The 16,450-nt window shown below is 44.9% G+C and overlaps 1 protein-coding gene across 4 annotated transcripts in view; it reads right to left on the bottom strand.

Annotated features, from left to right (window-relative positions):
- Window positions 1-16,450, bottom strand: part of ARHGAP24 (Rho GTPase activating protein 24) — a 1,566,862-nt gene that overhangs the window by 857,662 nt on the left and 692,750 nt on the right. The window contains exon 2 of one of the 4 annotated variants that reach the window (XM_063919885.1): window positions 2,470-2,552. The exons of the other annotated variants lie outside the window; for them this stretch is intronic. The gene's annotated coding sequence lies outside the window, so the exon portion shown is untranslated. The remainder of the gene's footprint in view (window positions 1-2,469; window positions 2,553-16,450) is intronic. 4 annotated transcript variants of the gene reach the window in all.

A 16,450-nucleotide genomic window follows, 5' to 3' on the forward strand; every position in this document is an offset into this window, starting at 1 on the left:
ACACAGTCAGCAGTCTTGCGGCTGCTCGAGGGCTTGTACAACAACCTATTCTCATTACAGCAAAATACTGTATATATATTTTAAACCCTAAAAGTGGCACTTACAGCCTGCGCTGCTAGTGCCAATTTGGGGTAGATTATGAGGTACAACCATCTCTAACCAGCTCTAGGTTATGACAGACTTATACTGTATACACTGTTTATACGTAGTTTTTAGATTGTAAGCTCACAATAGCAGGGACTTCTTTCCTCATGTGCCTTTCCTTTTCTTACTTACACAATCTTATACTCCATGCTCCCTTTGATGGCACCTAACCCCGGGTTTTCTATACCTGTCCTATATTGTCTTGTACTATAAGTGCTGTTTTCTTGTTTGCTCATTTGATTATGTACTGTGTAATGGGCGCTGCGGATCCCTTGTGGCGCCATATAAATAAAGGATAATAATAATAATAATAATAATAATAATAATAGTTAAAACATTCAATATTGTTCCATTAGTACGCGGGTAGACAGGGTATCCGAATATGTACTGAATGAGTTAATTACATACACATCTTACAGTTAATGCAGCATTGATAATATTTAGTCATTGGCTGTGGTGATAAACAGGTGGCTTAATATGCAGTAGGCCTAATTCAATAAACACTCTACACTAAATATGGCAAAGTAATTATTTAGCCATTTGTAGCTGTGTCTCCCTTTATAATATCCCATCTTATAATTATAATATGAGTAGGTGGAGAACATGTTAATGATGATGTAACAAATACTATCCAATGGATGATTGAACTTGTTTCAGTGTAGCAACTGAAAAATAAATACCAACAATTGGTCACTGAATAGATGTTAAGTGCAGAAGATGGGAAAATTGTAAATGTACAGTACATTGGGTTATCAAAAATATTTATTTATAATTATAGCAGGTGTCAGATTATGAACACAGTCTTATGGTTTTCTAGGTTGCATCATCCTGCGGAAAGTATCTCCTTTTCTAATGTTGTGAAATAGGCACTAACGCCTACAGAAATGCCTTATGCTGGGTACACACTGGCATATATATCGGCCAGTGTGTATGCACCTTTAGAGACCTGGAGGTATGTTTGAGTGCAGTATTGTTACAGCAGTAACATACAGTAAATAAAAATAAATAAAAGATATTTTTGTCTATAATACAAATAAAAGCAGTTTTATATTCCTCTTGGCCCACACAAAGACAATACTACCGCCCCTTGTGTATGCTCTATGATTATATTCATTGTCAGTGGTGGCATCCCCCGCTCTAACAAAGAATATACTATAAGGAATAATACTCTGCAAATATGACCTTTAAGATGGGCTTAACTATATATTGCATTGAAATCAATCAGGTGCTAGTATACCCCTCTTTGTACTACAATTAGCTTCAGAGTTATATCAGAGCCATTAAATGTCCATCATACAGAGCATTTTCTGTATATATAAATCTATGGGATCAGTATGTGATCCCGGCGGTCAGAAGACCGCCTTCAGTCGCCAGAAAGAGGTGAGTTTTCAGGGAATGCTACAAGATTTTGTGTAGAAGAAAGTCTTTCCCCAGAGTGGGTGCAGGCCCAAAAAAGTCATGTACCCATTGATGGAAGTAGGTAATGAGGGGGGATGAGAGACGCAGATCTTGCACAGAGCGGAGGGGTCATTCTGTGAGATATCTTGAGGTAAGTGAAGAGATGTATGTAGACATGGTTTTGCTGATCGCGTTATGTGTAAGCTGAAGCTTGTATGCATTCTATAAAATACAGACATCCTATGTAGAGAGTGACTGAGACGGCAGATGAACATTTTGTGAAGAAGATCAGTCTAGTCACTGTATTCAAAACAGAGTGAAAGTCAGTTTATTCATAATAGTATTTCTGGTGTTCTACTCGATTATGACCTCTGCTTCTCTCAGTCACTGATTTACCAGCAAAGAGTTAGTTGAGGTTTTAATTATACAGGTTGAGTATCCCATATCCAAATATTCCGAAATACGGAATATTCCGAAATACGGACTTTTTTGAGTGAGAGTGAGATAGTGAAACCTTTGTTTTCTGATGGCACAATGTACACAAACTTTGTTTAATACACAAAGTTATTAAAAATATTGTATTAAATGTCCTTCAGGCTGTGTGTATAAGGTGTATATGAAACATAAATGAATTGTGTGAATGTACACACACTTTGTTTAATGCAGAAAGTTATAAAAAATATTGGCTAAAATTACCTTCAGGCTGTGTGTATATAGTGTATATGAAACATAAATGCATTCTGTGCTTAGATTTAGGTCCCATCACCATGATATCTCATTATGGTAGGCAATTATTCCAAAATACGGAAAAATCCCATATCCAAAATACCTCTGGTCCCAAGCATTTTGGATAAGGGAGACTCAACCTGTATTAACATATTGTAACAGAATAATTTCAATAAAACCTTAGTGATGGTCCTGTTGTACCTGAATGTGCTTCTTGTGATTGTCAAACTTATCTTTGCTCCACTTTCAATGAATGCAATCAAACACAATACTGCATATGAAATCTATGACAGATAAAAGCAACATTAATTACACTTTCATTCAAATGACTGTGAGGCATGAGAACAATTCCCTTCCCTAAAATACAAATCAAAATATTTTCAGAAGTTCAGTTGGCTTGTGTTTATGCTCTAGGGAGAACATGTGGTATTACTATTGCATCAGATTGGCAAGTATACAAGATAGTTATCCATTTTTCTATAGAGAGGTATTGTTATTATAATGATGCTAAAAGGACATACAGTAGTTATGAGATGGGATCATGTCAGTGTTCTTTAGGTACCTATCACAACTATTTTACAGCTCTCTAGGTTTGTGCATACATGAGACCGAAGCAACAACTGATGCATTAAGAAGCCTGAATCATCTCTTAATGGAGTAGGATGAGGCCCTGATGAGGTGAAACTACTCTTGATCAGGCCGGGGGCTGCATGTGACACCATGCAGATCCAAATGTTTCTCTATGAAGCAATAGTCACTATAATGCAACCTATCATCTGTTCAGGAACTACTGTTGTGAACTCAATGAGACATGCAGCTCAAAGAACAACAAAAGTACAGGCTGAGGGGCAGCACACAGAGTATGACAAGCAGCGAGACAGACTGACAGTGACTGAGTCTCAGAGCAGAGGCTCAGGCTGGCTTCCCTAGGGCTAGGCCCACAGTATTAGTGCCCCTTACACCCACAATGCCCACAGTAGTAATGCCGTTTATACCCATAAATCACACTTAAAAGTAACTCCAGTGTGTAGCTGCACTGCTGCAGAGTATTTCTTACCAGCGGGAGGCATGAGCACAGTAACTAGTTCTGAAGAATCTTTTGCCTCAGCATCCATGTGGGTCCTCTGAAAGTCAGAGCGGCGCTTCTTCGCGCAAGTGTAGCAACTACAGTTTAAATGTTCAAAAAAATTGCACAATCATGCACTTGGGTCTCAAAAATCCAAAGGCTAGGGGGGCGTGGTCTGGATGGTGAGGAGTGCAGACGTGCCTCTGCCTGGCTCCTCTACCCACCGCTATTAAAGCTTTCTTTTCAGGGTCAACACCCTCAGTGGACACCCTCCGGGGGCTCCCCCCCTTCCCCCTCTGTAACATACTTGTGCCCAGCAGAGTCAGCCGTGGAGCCGGGGAGCAGTTTGCTCTGTTCTTGCAGGTTGCGGCCTACGCACCTCCAGAAGCCGGGGCCTCGAGTACATTCTGCACCCGAGTTTGGAGCTCCATAGCGGGATCGCGGCGCCAGGAAGCGGCGCGGACCCCCCCCCCGGGGCGCAGACACCAACAGCAGGCTTCCCCAGTCCCCCAGAGAGGTCACCCACCGTATACAGCAAGCAGAGGAGGCATCTGGCAGTGGGGAACAGCAGGGAGACAGGGGCCCAGGAGACGTGGCGGCCATCTTGGATTTTCTGGAGGAACAGGATCATCAGAGGTAGTGTGCCTGTGTGCTGTGGGGGACTCTGACCTGGGGCTGCATTGAGTCTGGTGGCCCTCTGGTACAATCTTGACTGTGTTCCCACTCTGGGGCCTCTGTGGAGAGATCTGGGCAATACCCTTTCCTGTGGTGCTTTAAAATTTCTCACAGCAGTGTCTTCTTCTGCTACAGCTGCCCCATCTTGTGGCCACTGGGTGTAAATACAGGCACTTCTCCCACAGTGTACTCGATACATAATACATATTATTCTACAGTCTTCATAGGAACGCAGCTCTCCCAGCACCGGCCGTGACTATCGGATGCGATGTCCCCTTGGTGGATTGACCACGCTATTATGATGTGACTGCTCTGAGACAATTCTGCCTCCATCCGACTACTTCTTTGACATGACATGACATGACAACTCAACCTTCATGTGGATCCTTCTCTGATTGATATTACTAACGTCTCCCCTAACTTCAGTCCCGTTATTTGTGTCGGTCAGCTTTATGATGCCTCCCAAGAAATATAAGGCCGCTAAATCTGTTTCCCAAGTGGCGTTCTTTAAACCTTCTCCTCAAACCACTAAATCAAAAGATATACGGAGTGGTTCCTCGAAGTCTGTTGCACCTGTGTCCTCGCCGCTTCGAGATGCGTCTGCCCCTATCACTGTTACCACACACACCAGCTCTATCGAGGACAGTGACTCACTTACGGTGGGCGCTATGAAGCGTCTACTAACGCAATTTAAGGATGAAGTTGCGGCTGAATTCAGAGCGACTATGAAGGAATGCCAGAGATCTATTGATGAGATTGGTGGCCGCACCGATCACCTAGAAACCAAAATGGGTGAAATAGTGTCGTCGCATAATGACCTAATCTCCTCCCATGAACTGCTTCAAACTGAGGTAACGGCACTCAAGGACAAGCTCTCTGAACTAGAGGACAGATCGAGACGAAACAATATAAAGCTGCGAGGTGTTCCGGAGGCTGTCGCCAATAGCGCTTTAAACGATTTTGCAGTTGACCTCTTCAGCAAACTCCTTCCCTCATACCGCTCGGCGGACTTTCTGATTGATCGCATCCATAGGCTCCCCAAAGCCAGGAACGCCCCTGATGGGGTCCCCCGAGACGTTCTTATGAGGGTACATTATTTCCACGTGAAGGAGGCAATTTTGAAAGCTGCTAGACCCTCGGATACTGCTTCTGATGCTTTGGGCTCACTTCAGATATTCGGAGACCTGTCCCCTGCTACTCTAGCGAAAAGGCGCTCTCTTTACCCCATCACGTCAGTGCTACGCAGAGAGAACATTCTATACAGATGGGGATTTCCTACAAAGTTGCTTATTTCTCGAGAAGGTTCTACTGTCGTTATAACAAATGTCGAGGAGGGGAAAAAGATCCTCGCGTCATGGAACTCTGCAAGCTCATCTACACACACCTCTCCCGAACGGGGCCTTCAGCGGGACTGGGCCTCGTCGGCTGCTGAGCTCTGAGTATTATTTGTTCCACTACACTTGCATTGTTTTTGTATCTTTCTAATCATTTTGTTATGTCATGTTTCATATTTTACACCAGTTCCTTGGCAGTTGCTTATTACGGGTGTCTATGTAAGGCCGATTTGAATGCTATTAGACTGTTCTTCAGGTGATGCCTCGACACCGTTGGTTTACTGTTTGGCCTCGACACCGTTGGTTTACTGTTTGTTTTCTGCCTCTGTTGCTCCGTCTACCGCCCACGTCTCTTTGGTAGATGGGTATTTTACCCTAGAATACTTTATTTTCTTTTTTTTTAGTTCCAGAGGCTGGCGGTGCGGGGGACCAGAGATAGAGGTCCGAATAACTGCATCTTGTTGAATTTTAGTTCGGGTGTGGGCAGATTAACCACTACCCCCCACAGACTAATTCTGAGTCGCCATGGTTAGGCATCCAACCATGCCCCCAAGAGGGGTTAATGTTATGTTTCCTTTAACTGTTATTCTCCTTTTTCTTATCCTTTCTTTCCATTTTCCTCTCCTTCTGTCCGGAAATTGTTGCTCATACTTTCTACATGCCAGCTGGTTGATGGTAACTATGCAATCTTCGTTTCCTGTGCAGTATGGTTAACATTGTTTCTATAAATGCAAAGGGGTATATGCAATTCACGGCGAATCGCGGCAATTTTTCGCCGTTTTTTAATTCGACTAAATTCGCCAGGTGAATTCCGGAAGGTGGCTTCCGGAATTCACCATATTCAATAAAAAACGGATTCGCCAGAATCGCGGGCGAAAATCGGCCGATTTGGCGGATTTTGCCGCGATTTTAAAAAACGGGAAAAACCCGGGGGGAAAAATGGCGTGGGGTCCCCCCTCCAAAGCATAACCAGCCTCGGGCTCTTCGAGCTGGTCCTGGTTCTAAAAATGCAGGGGAAAAATTGGGCAGGGATCCCCCGTATTTTTAAAACCAGCACCGGGCTCTGCGCCTGGTGCTGGTGCCAAAAATACGGGGGACAAAAAGAGTAGGGGTCCCCCGTATTTTTAACACCAGCATCGGGCTCCACTAGCTGGACAGATAATGCCACAGCCGGGGGTCACTTTTATGCCGTGCCCTGCGGCCGTGGCATTAACTACCCAACTAGTCACCCCTGGCCGGGGTACCCTGGGGGAGTGGGGACCCCTACAATCAAGGGGTCCCCCCCCCCAGCCACCCAAGGGCCAGGGGTGAAGCCCGAGGCTGTCCCCCCCCATCCAATGGGCTGCGGATGGGGGGGCTGATAGCCTTTTGTGATAATAAAAAGATATTGTTTTTTCCATTAGTACTACAAGTCCCAGCAAGCCTCCCCCGCAAGCTGGTACTTGGAGAACCACAAGTACCAGCATGCGGGAGAAAAACGGGCCCGCTGGTACCTGTAGTACTACTGGAAAAAAAATACCCAAATAAAAACAGGACACACACACCGTGAAAGTAAAACTTTATTTCATACGCCGACACACACATACTTACCTATGTTGACACGCCGACTGCCACGGTCTCCGACGATCCGAGGTACCTGTGAAAAAATTATACTCACCTTCCAGCGTCCAGAGGTACATCCAGGTCCAGAGATAATCCACGTACTTGGCAAAACAAAAAAACGAACACCGATCCATACCGGACTAGAAAGGGGTCCAATGCTTTCACATCAGACCCCTTTCTCCCGAATGCCGGGACATCACGTGACTCCTGTCACTGAAGTCCCTTCAGCCAATCAGGAAGCGCTACTTCCGTGGCGCTCATCTGATTGGCTGTGCGCTGTCTGTGATGTGACAGCGCATCGCAAAGCCGCTCCATTACTTTCAATGGTGGGAACTTAGCGGCTAGCGGGGGGGTCACCCGCCGGTCAGCCGCTGACCGGCGGGTGACCTCACCACTAGCCGCTAAGTTCCCACCATTGAATATAATGGACTGGGCTGTGCGATGCGCTGTCTGCTCAGACGCACAGAGCCAATCAGATGAGCGCAACGAAGTTGCGCTTCCTGATTGGCTATAGAGACCTTTCTGTGACAGCTGTCACTGACAGGTCTCTCTGCATTCGGGGATAGGGGTCCCATGTGTCAGCATGGGACCCCTTTCAGTCCGTTTGGTCGGGTATTTGCGGTTTGTTATTTTCTACAAGTACGTGGATGTATCTCTGGACCATGGCTGAGGTGAGTATATTGATCTTTTTTTTCAGGTACCCCTGGATTCTACATGGAGAAGAGGACCGATGTCGGCGTGTGAACATAGGTAAGTATGTGTGTGTCGACGTAAGAAATAAAGTTTTACTTTCACGGTGTGTGTGTCCTGTTTTTATTTGGGTATTTTTTTTCCAGTAGTACTACAGGTACCAGCGGGCCCGTTTTTCTCCCGCATGCTGGTACTTGTGGTTCTCCAAGTACCAGCTTGCGGGGGAGGCTTGCTGGGACTTGTAGTACTACTGGAAAAAACAATATATTTTAATTATCACAAAAGGCTATCAGCCCTCCCATCCGCAGCCCATTGGATGGGGGGGGGGACAGCCTCGGGCTTCACCCCTGGCCCTTGGGTGGCTGGGGGGGGGGGACCCCTTGATTGAAGGGGTCCCCACTCCCCCAGGGTACCCCGGCCAGGGGTGACTAGTTGGATATTTAATGCCACGGCCGCAGGGCACGGCATAAAAGTGACCCCCGGCTGTGGCATTATCTGTCCAGCTAGTGGAGCCCGATGCTGGTGTTAAAAATACGGGGGACCCCTACTCTTTTTGTCCCCCGTATTTTTGGCACCAGCACCAGGCGCAGAGCCCGGTGCTGGTTTTAAAAATACGGGGGATCCCCTGTCAATTTTTTCCCCGCATTTTTAGAACCAGGACCAGCTCGAAGAGCCCGAGGCTGGTTATGCTTTGGAGGGGGGACCCCACGCAATTTTTTTTTCGGATTGTACCGTTCCAGCAATAAAAAAATAAAAAAATAATAATAATATTTTAAAAAAATTATAAATAATATTTGTGCCTCCAAAAAAAAAAAAAAAGTACCTAATCCCTTCTAATATAAATAGATCTGCTATTCCCCAAAAAAAAAAAAACACAAAAAAAACCATGTTTAAATTTTTTTTATTTGTTTTCACCCTCCAAAGTGTGGCGGATTGAAAATGACGAATTTGCTGTCTAAAAGCACTGCTGTCGAATTTCCAAACTTGAATTGAATATGCTTTGGTCGAATTGCTGCACTTATATCATTGCAGAAAAGTCGAATTTGCAAAAATTCGAATTTCAAAAAGTCGAATTTTGAAAGTCCGTTTTTTTGGTCGGAAAGCACTGAATTGCATAGGCGAATTTTTTTTTTGGTCGAAAATGACCCGAAATTCGACAATTTCGGGAATTCGACCGCAATTGCATATACCCCAAAGGGTCTTAACTCCCCACATAAAAGGAAGTTAGCATTAAATTATTTTCATAAAATTAAAGCTCAAATCATAGCCGTCCAAGAGACACATTTTATTAAATCAGCCCCTCCACGGTTTACTAATGTGAGATTTCCCCATTGTTATTTGGCGAATGGACCAGCGAAGAAAGCGGGGGTGGCAATCTTAATGTCTCAACATTGCGCTTTTTCCCTCACGTCACAATACTGCGACCCGGAGGGGAGAATTCTGATTTTAGTGGGTACTCTTGAAAATAAAGAGGTGACGATAGTTTCCTGCTATGCCCCGAACACCAAGCAACTAGCATTTTGTAGGAAACTCTGTGCTAAGGTACAACAACTGGCCAAGGGCGCTTTACTTCTCATGGGGGACTTTAATTTGACCCTTGACCCTTTGGTTGATAACTCTGGCAAGCGGACCTCACTCTCCAGTCAGCTCCATAGGAATGCGAAGGGCTTCCGCCAGTTATTGGCGGAAAATGATCTTTTAGACCTATGGCGCGTTAAACACCCAATGGACAGGGACTACACATTTTATTCTCCAGTACATGCCTCTTATTCCAGAATAGACATTGCTTTAGCGGATAAATGGACTCTACAGTCCATCCGTAAAATTTCCATTCTCCCCATGTCCTGGTCGGATCACTCCCCACTATTCATCGAATGGGATATTGGTAATAGAAAGACTACCCCGGCCCCCTGGCGCTTAGGTAAACAAAGTATCCTTCAGCCGGAGTCTAAGCAGGCTATCCAAACCACTATGGATTATTACCTCTCTGAGAACTCTCCTCGGGAGACATCCATCTTTACATTCTGGTGTGCCCTCAAAGCAGTAACACGAGGGACAGCGATTCAAACAGCGGCTAAACTTAAAAGGGAATATCGTAAAAAATGTGAACAAGCTGAGCTTGCAGTCGCTTCCCTGGAGAGTGCTCACAAGACACACCCACATGATAAATCCCTCCTTAGATCATTGCAGGAAGCCAGAGAGGCAGTAAACGTTTTCTATTTAGCGGAAGTCCAACGCAACCTACATAGACTGAATCAAAAATTCTATGTTTATGGTAACCGGGCTGGTAGACTGCTGGCAAGGAAGCTGAGAGGCAGGAAAGCTAAAGAAAAAATTCACATTATCCACTCGGATAGGGGTAAAAGTCTATGATCCTGACGAAATTGCAAAAGTTTTTGCATTTTACTACGCCAAACTATATAACTTGAAGGAGGATTCCTCCACCTTTCAACCTACAGGCACGGATGTTCAGAATATTCTGGACAAATTTCCTCTCCCTTCGCTGTCACCGGAGTCTTGTAGCTCTCTTAGTGTGCCTTGGACTCTAGCAGAAGTCGAAAAAGCTATTGACTCCCTCCCAGCAGAAAAGGCCCCGGGACCCGATGGTTATCCTTCTGGTTTCTATAAATCCCTTAATGAGAGTTTGGCTCCGGTGCTCCTATCGGTGTTTAATGAAGCCACAGAAGTTGGGCGCTTCCCCACTTGGCACTCGTCAGGGCTGCCCGTTATCTCCTATTATTTTTGCGTTGGCGATAGAACCCCTGGCTGCTTGCATTAGATCCCGGGACTCGATTAGTGGCCCTGTTATAGGGGGTATTTCCCACAAAATCATCTTATTTGCGGACGATATTTTGTTATGTCTTTCTGATCCTGAGACTTCCTTGCCAGTACTACATGCCGTTCTTCAAGACTATTCAGATGTTTCCTATTACAAATTAAATACTAATAAAACTGAGGCCCTCCCACTCAATATATCTCCGACTGTGGTCTCTGGGTTGAAGGAATCGTACAAATATGCCTGGAAATCCTGCTCCTTGAGATGTCTGGGGATTAACTTGTCCAGTGAAGATAATTTAATTGAATGTAATTATGCCCCATTATTGAAAGCCTTTACGGAGCTGACTGGGGAGTGGATGCTGCAGGAGGTATCTTGGCTGGGTAGGATTGCTGCTGCCAAGATGGTCTTACTGCCGAAATTAATGTATCTGTTTCGCGCCATACCAAGACCCCTTCCCAGACTCTTCTATAATAAAATTAACCAGGTCCTGATTAGATACGTGTGGGGAGGCTCTAGGCCAAAAATTGCTAAAAAGATTCTTATTCTGCCCAAACAATCCGGTGGGGTAGCTTTCCCGGACATAGAAAAGTACCATGCTGCTTGTCTGTTAAGTCAGTCCAGGGACTGGTTTGACACCTCGAGCATGAAACCGTGGGTCACTCTGGAAGCTTCTTATTTGAATACTGCTACTCTTTCTGATTTGTTTTGGTTGCCACCCTCTGCTGCCCAAAGTAGGTCCAGATCTTGCAAGTCTATTAAAACAACCCTAGATTCATGGCATAAACTAGTGTCCTCTTCGGAAGAGATTAAATTGCCGTCTCCCTGTCTGTTGATATCTGCTCTTATGTCCTTGATTCCTAATATTACCCTGGAAGAATGGATTCGGAGGGGCCTCTCCACGGTAGGCGATTTTTTTTTATAGGTGACGTCTTGATGTCCTTTTCTCAAATACAAGAGAGATTTGGGATTCGGACTCAAGACTTTTTCAAATATTTGCAGGTGAGTAGTTGGTTACACTCACGGGCTCCACATCTTCACAAACCTTCTTTTCCGGCTTACATTAAAAGCCATCTGGAGACATCCTCACATAAAGGTGGGATTACGTGGTGGTATCATTTTCAACTGACTAACAGCACACAATCTAAATTCAAAGCTCAGATTTTATGGGAAAGAGATTTGAATAGATCCTTTACTGATGCAGACTGGGACAGTATATTTAGGTCTTGTTTTAAAGTTTCCAAATGTATTATCCACTCTGAAATGTTCTTCAAGCTTATACAGAGGGCCTACTTCACCCCTGAAAGACAAAATAGGATCTGGCCTTCCCAATCTAAATTATGTTGGCGGAAATGTGGCTCAACGGGGGATATCTTTCATATTTTCTGGGCGTGCCCACTGATACAACCACTCTGGAGAGAAGTTTTCAATATGATTAGCATGATTTTAGGATTCACTATCCACCTGGACCCAGCTTTAGCATTATTGCATTTGTTCGTAGACCACCTTTCTACAGGTGATCGCTACGTCTTGGGGCATATTTTGATAGCCACTAAAGCTGCTATAGCCCAATTGTGGAAATCTGAGAATCTTCCCTCTTTAGCGTTTATTCAAAATAAGATTCACAAACATTTTATTTTTGAAACAGCGGAAGCTAAATACTCTTCCTCAGCTAATTCTATTCACCTGAAATGGTTAGGTTGGTCCGACTATAGGGGGAGAGAAGGCAGGCTAACCGTCTATAGCTCTCCAATTGCTTCATCTGTGCTTCACCCCACCTAGATTGACCTCTATAAGAATGTTGTGATATCAGACGTTTCTTAGTTAGTTATTTATTTATTTATTTTTTTCTTGGTGTTTGTTCGTGCTAAGCCTCCTTTTTGTGTTTCTTCTTTTTGATTCTGAACACCTAATGTAACCAACTGTATATCCATTCAACTGTGCGTTACAAGTGCTTTGATTATGGTAACCATTCCGGACTCCCCCTATGTTCCCCTTTTCTCTTTTTTCTGTTCCCCATTTCTGTGTGAAAAATCTTCAATAAAAATTCTAATGTTTAAAAAAAAAAAATCCAAAGGCTAAATATAGTATTAATGGCACTATACTGGAAACTACTGAGGAGGAAAGGGATCTAACTGTCACTATTTCAGGTGACTTAAAAGCAGGTAAGCAATGTAACAAAGCAATGAAGAAGGCAAGTCAGAAGGTGTAGTATGAATGGCCGGCGGCCAGGATCCCGGGGGCCAGCATACCGGCGCCGGGATCCCGACCGCCGGCATACCGACAGCTGGGCGAGCACTAATGAGCGCCTTGCAAGCTCGCTGCGGGCACAGCCACGCTATTTATTCTCCCTCCAGGGGTATCGTGGACCCCCAAGAAGGAGAATATGTGTCGGCATGTCGGCGGTCGGGATCCTGGCGCCGGTAAGCTGGTCGCCAAGATCCCGGCCGGCAGTATACTGAAGACAATCCCACGTCAGATGCTTGGTTGCATAGGGAGAGGAATCTGTAGCAAAAAGAAAGAACTAATAATGCCATTGTATAGGTTATTGGTACGGCCTCATCTAGAATACTGTGTTCAGTTCTGGAGGCGATATCACCAAAAGGTTATTAACATAGAAACATAGAATTTGACGGCAGATAAGAACCACTTGGACCATCTAGTCTGCCCCTTTTTTTAACCCTTAGGTAATCTCAACCCTTTTTGAACCTTAGTTCTTTGTAAGGATATTCATATGCCTATCCCAAGCATGTTTAAATTGCTCTGCAGTCTTAGCCTCTACCACCTCTGATGGGAGGCTATTCCACTTATCCACTACTCTTTCTATGAAGTAATTTTTCCCTAAATTTCCCCTGAACCTGTCTCTCTCCAGTTTCAGTGTATGTCCTCGAGTTCTAGTACTTCTCTTCCTTTGAAGAATGTTACCCTCCGGAACTTTGTTAAGACAACTTGGTGTATTTGAAAGTTTCTATCATCTCCCCTCATTCCCTTCTCTGCTCCAAACTATACATGTTAAGATCTTTTAGTCTTTCCGGGTAAGTTTTGTGATGTAGGCCATGCACCAATTTAGTTGCACTTCTTTGTACACGCTCTAATGTATTTATATCCTTCTGGAGATATAGGGGTCTATTTATTAATATTATTTTTACTAAAATAATGTGAAAAAGGGTGTTTTCACACCCTTTTCACATTATTTTAGTATCACCTGAATGTATTAAAGGGCATTTGGAGCAGTTCTCATGAAAAACTGCTCCAAACCCTTTAATTCACTTTTTATTAGTAACCCATATCCTATTCCCCATACTTATAATGGGAAATGTGATGTGCCCAAATTTACTAAAAAAAAAACAAATGTGAAAAAATACCGCAGTGTGCCCTGTGATAATCTCGCCAGTAGGGCCGGCTCAGGGTCTTTGAGCGCCCCGGGCGGCCATAGGGGGCGTGGCTTCATACAGGGGGCGTGGTCAGGTACGCCCCCTGTACAGTAGTAGCGCCGCTGAAACGATGTGCGGTGCGCGATGACGTCATCGCGCACAGCAAAGGTCCTCTCCACAAAGGAAAACAAGACGCTATGCGTCTAGTTCCCTTCGTGGAGAGGACCTTTGCTGTGCGGTGCGCGATGACGTCAACGCGCACCGCACATCATTACAGAAAAGGTCCTCTCCACGAAGGGAAACTAGACGCGTAGCGTCTAGTTTCCCTTCACAGCGGGTAGCTCACAAAGGGCAACTAGACGCGTAGCTCACAGGGCAGCACTGCGATAAGCACCCTTTTGCCCAGCTTTCTCTGCCCCTGGCAGAGAAAGCTGAGCAGGACCCGGCTTCAGTGATCAGCTCTGTGTGTCCGATGGACACACAAGCTGCTCACAGTGTTAAAAGGAAAAAAAACAAAACAAACCATAGTCACATGCTCCGGTGAGCGCTGCCAGGCGCCGGGTCCCCCATATGCTGCAATGTGACCCCGGTGCAGTAAAGTGATGCTGCAAAACGGCAGCACACTTTACAGCACCGGGGGTCATAGCGCAGGAAAAGGACCCAGCTCCCGGCAGCCTCCTGAAGCAGCGTGGACTGGCTCACTGGACAGGTGAGTATATTATCCTACTGGGGGGGTCTGCGGTGCGTGGGGGTAGTCACGATGGGGAGGTCGACCGGCCGGCTTTAGCGGCGATGTCGGCAGGGGCGGCGCATGAGCAACAGGACATCGGGGTATTTTTTTATGAAAAATACCCCAATGATGCTGCAGAGTGTCATCGCAGGGACAGAGCTTGACCGCAAGCTCTGTCCCTGCATGCAATAATTGATACATCCCTGCAATGTAATCAATTATTGCAGTGCTAGTTTGGGCGATTTTGTCACCTGTCATCCACATCCTGGATGCGGATGGTGATAAAAGGCCCCATAGTCTCTAGAACTGGATACAGTATTCTAGATGAGGCCATACCAATGACCTATACAGTGGCATTATTACTTTTTTCCTGCTACTGATTCCTCTCCCTATGCAACCAAGCACCTGACTTGCCTTTCTCATTGCTTTGTTGCATTGCTTTCCTGCCTTTAAGTCACTTGAAATAGTGACTCCTAAATCCCTTTCCTCCTCAGTAGTTTCTATTATAGTACCCTTGATACTATATTTAGCCTTTGGGTTTTTGAGACCCAAGTGCATGATTTTGCATTTTTTAGCATTAAACTGTAGTTGCCACGTTCTTGACCATTTCTCAAGCTTACCTAGGTCATCAATCATTTGTTTTACCCCTCCCAGTGTGTCTACCCTGTTGCATATCTTTGTATCATCTGCAAAAGGCATACTTTCCCTTAGTATGTTATACTTACTTGTTATTAATACATTAGAGACTGTACAAAGAAAGGCAACTAAATTGCTGGCCTACTCCACAAAACCTTCAAGGAAAGACAAAAAGATCTTAGGCCCAGATTTATCAAGCCTTGGAGAGGTGATAAAGTACCGGCCAATCAGCTCGTAACTGTCATTTTTAAAACACAGCCTGTGACATGGCAGTTAGGAGCTGATTGGCTGGTACTTTATCACCGTGCAATTTATCCACTCTCCAAGACTTGATAAATATGGGCATTAATATGTATAGTTTGGAGAAGAGGAGTGTAATGGGGTGCATGATAGAAACGTTCTAATAATCAATCGCTTTAACAAGCTGCAGGAGGGAGACATTCTTCAAAGGAAGAGAAGTATAGAACACGAGGACACATGCTCTAACTGGAGAGAGGTAGGTTCAGGGGAAATCTGAGGAAAAAATACATTCACAGAAAGGGTAGTGGACAAGTGGAATACACTCCCATCAGAGGTAGTAGGGCAGGCTTTTTCAACCAGTGTGCCGTGGCACACTAGTGTGCCGCGACCAGTTGCAAGGTGTGCCGCGGAGCCAGAGCAGTGTCCTGCACCTTCAGAGTGAACTGTTGGCCCGGGTTTTTTTTAGAGGATCAGCCGTGACCTATGACTTGAAGACGCGGCGGTGTGATATCATAGGTCACTGCTGCCGCGTCTACCACCCAGCCAGCCCACTTGCCTGCTTACACATCTTCCAGTTCCCGCCTGCATACACAGCTTTCCTTGCCAATCCACATCCACACCTGCCCAACCGCCCCCTGCTCAGTATTTGCAGCACTCCACTATGAACGCCCGCAACCGAGGGACAGGGAGGAGGACAGCTGACCGGTAGGGGCTAATATTTGTTATTTTATTTCTCCTGTGGGGAACAATAAGATTTATGTGGGGAGAATAAGGATTTATATGGATTTATGGGGGGAACAATGTGAATAATTAATGTGGGGAGCAATACGATTTATGTGGGGAGAAATGTGATTGATTTATGTGTGAGCAACATGATTTATGTGGGGAGCAACTGTGTAGGCCAATGCATGTGTGGATTTTTCTTTACTGTGAGGGCCAATGTGTGTTTTTTGTTTTTTTTTCTGTGGGGAACTGATGGTGTACCCTGGGAATTTTAAAATATTATTCGGTGTGCCGTGACTAAAAAAAGGTTGAATATCACTGTAGTAGGGGCTACTA

This window comes from Pseudophryne corroboree, chromosome 1, assembly GCF_028390025.1.
Source record: "Pseudophryne corroboree isolate aPseCor3 chromosome 1, aPseCor3.hap2, whole genome shotgun sequence".
Classification (NCBI taxonomy): Eukaryota; Metazoa; Chordata; class Amphibia; order Anura; family Myobatrachidae; genus Pseudophryne; species Pseudophryne corroboree.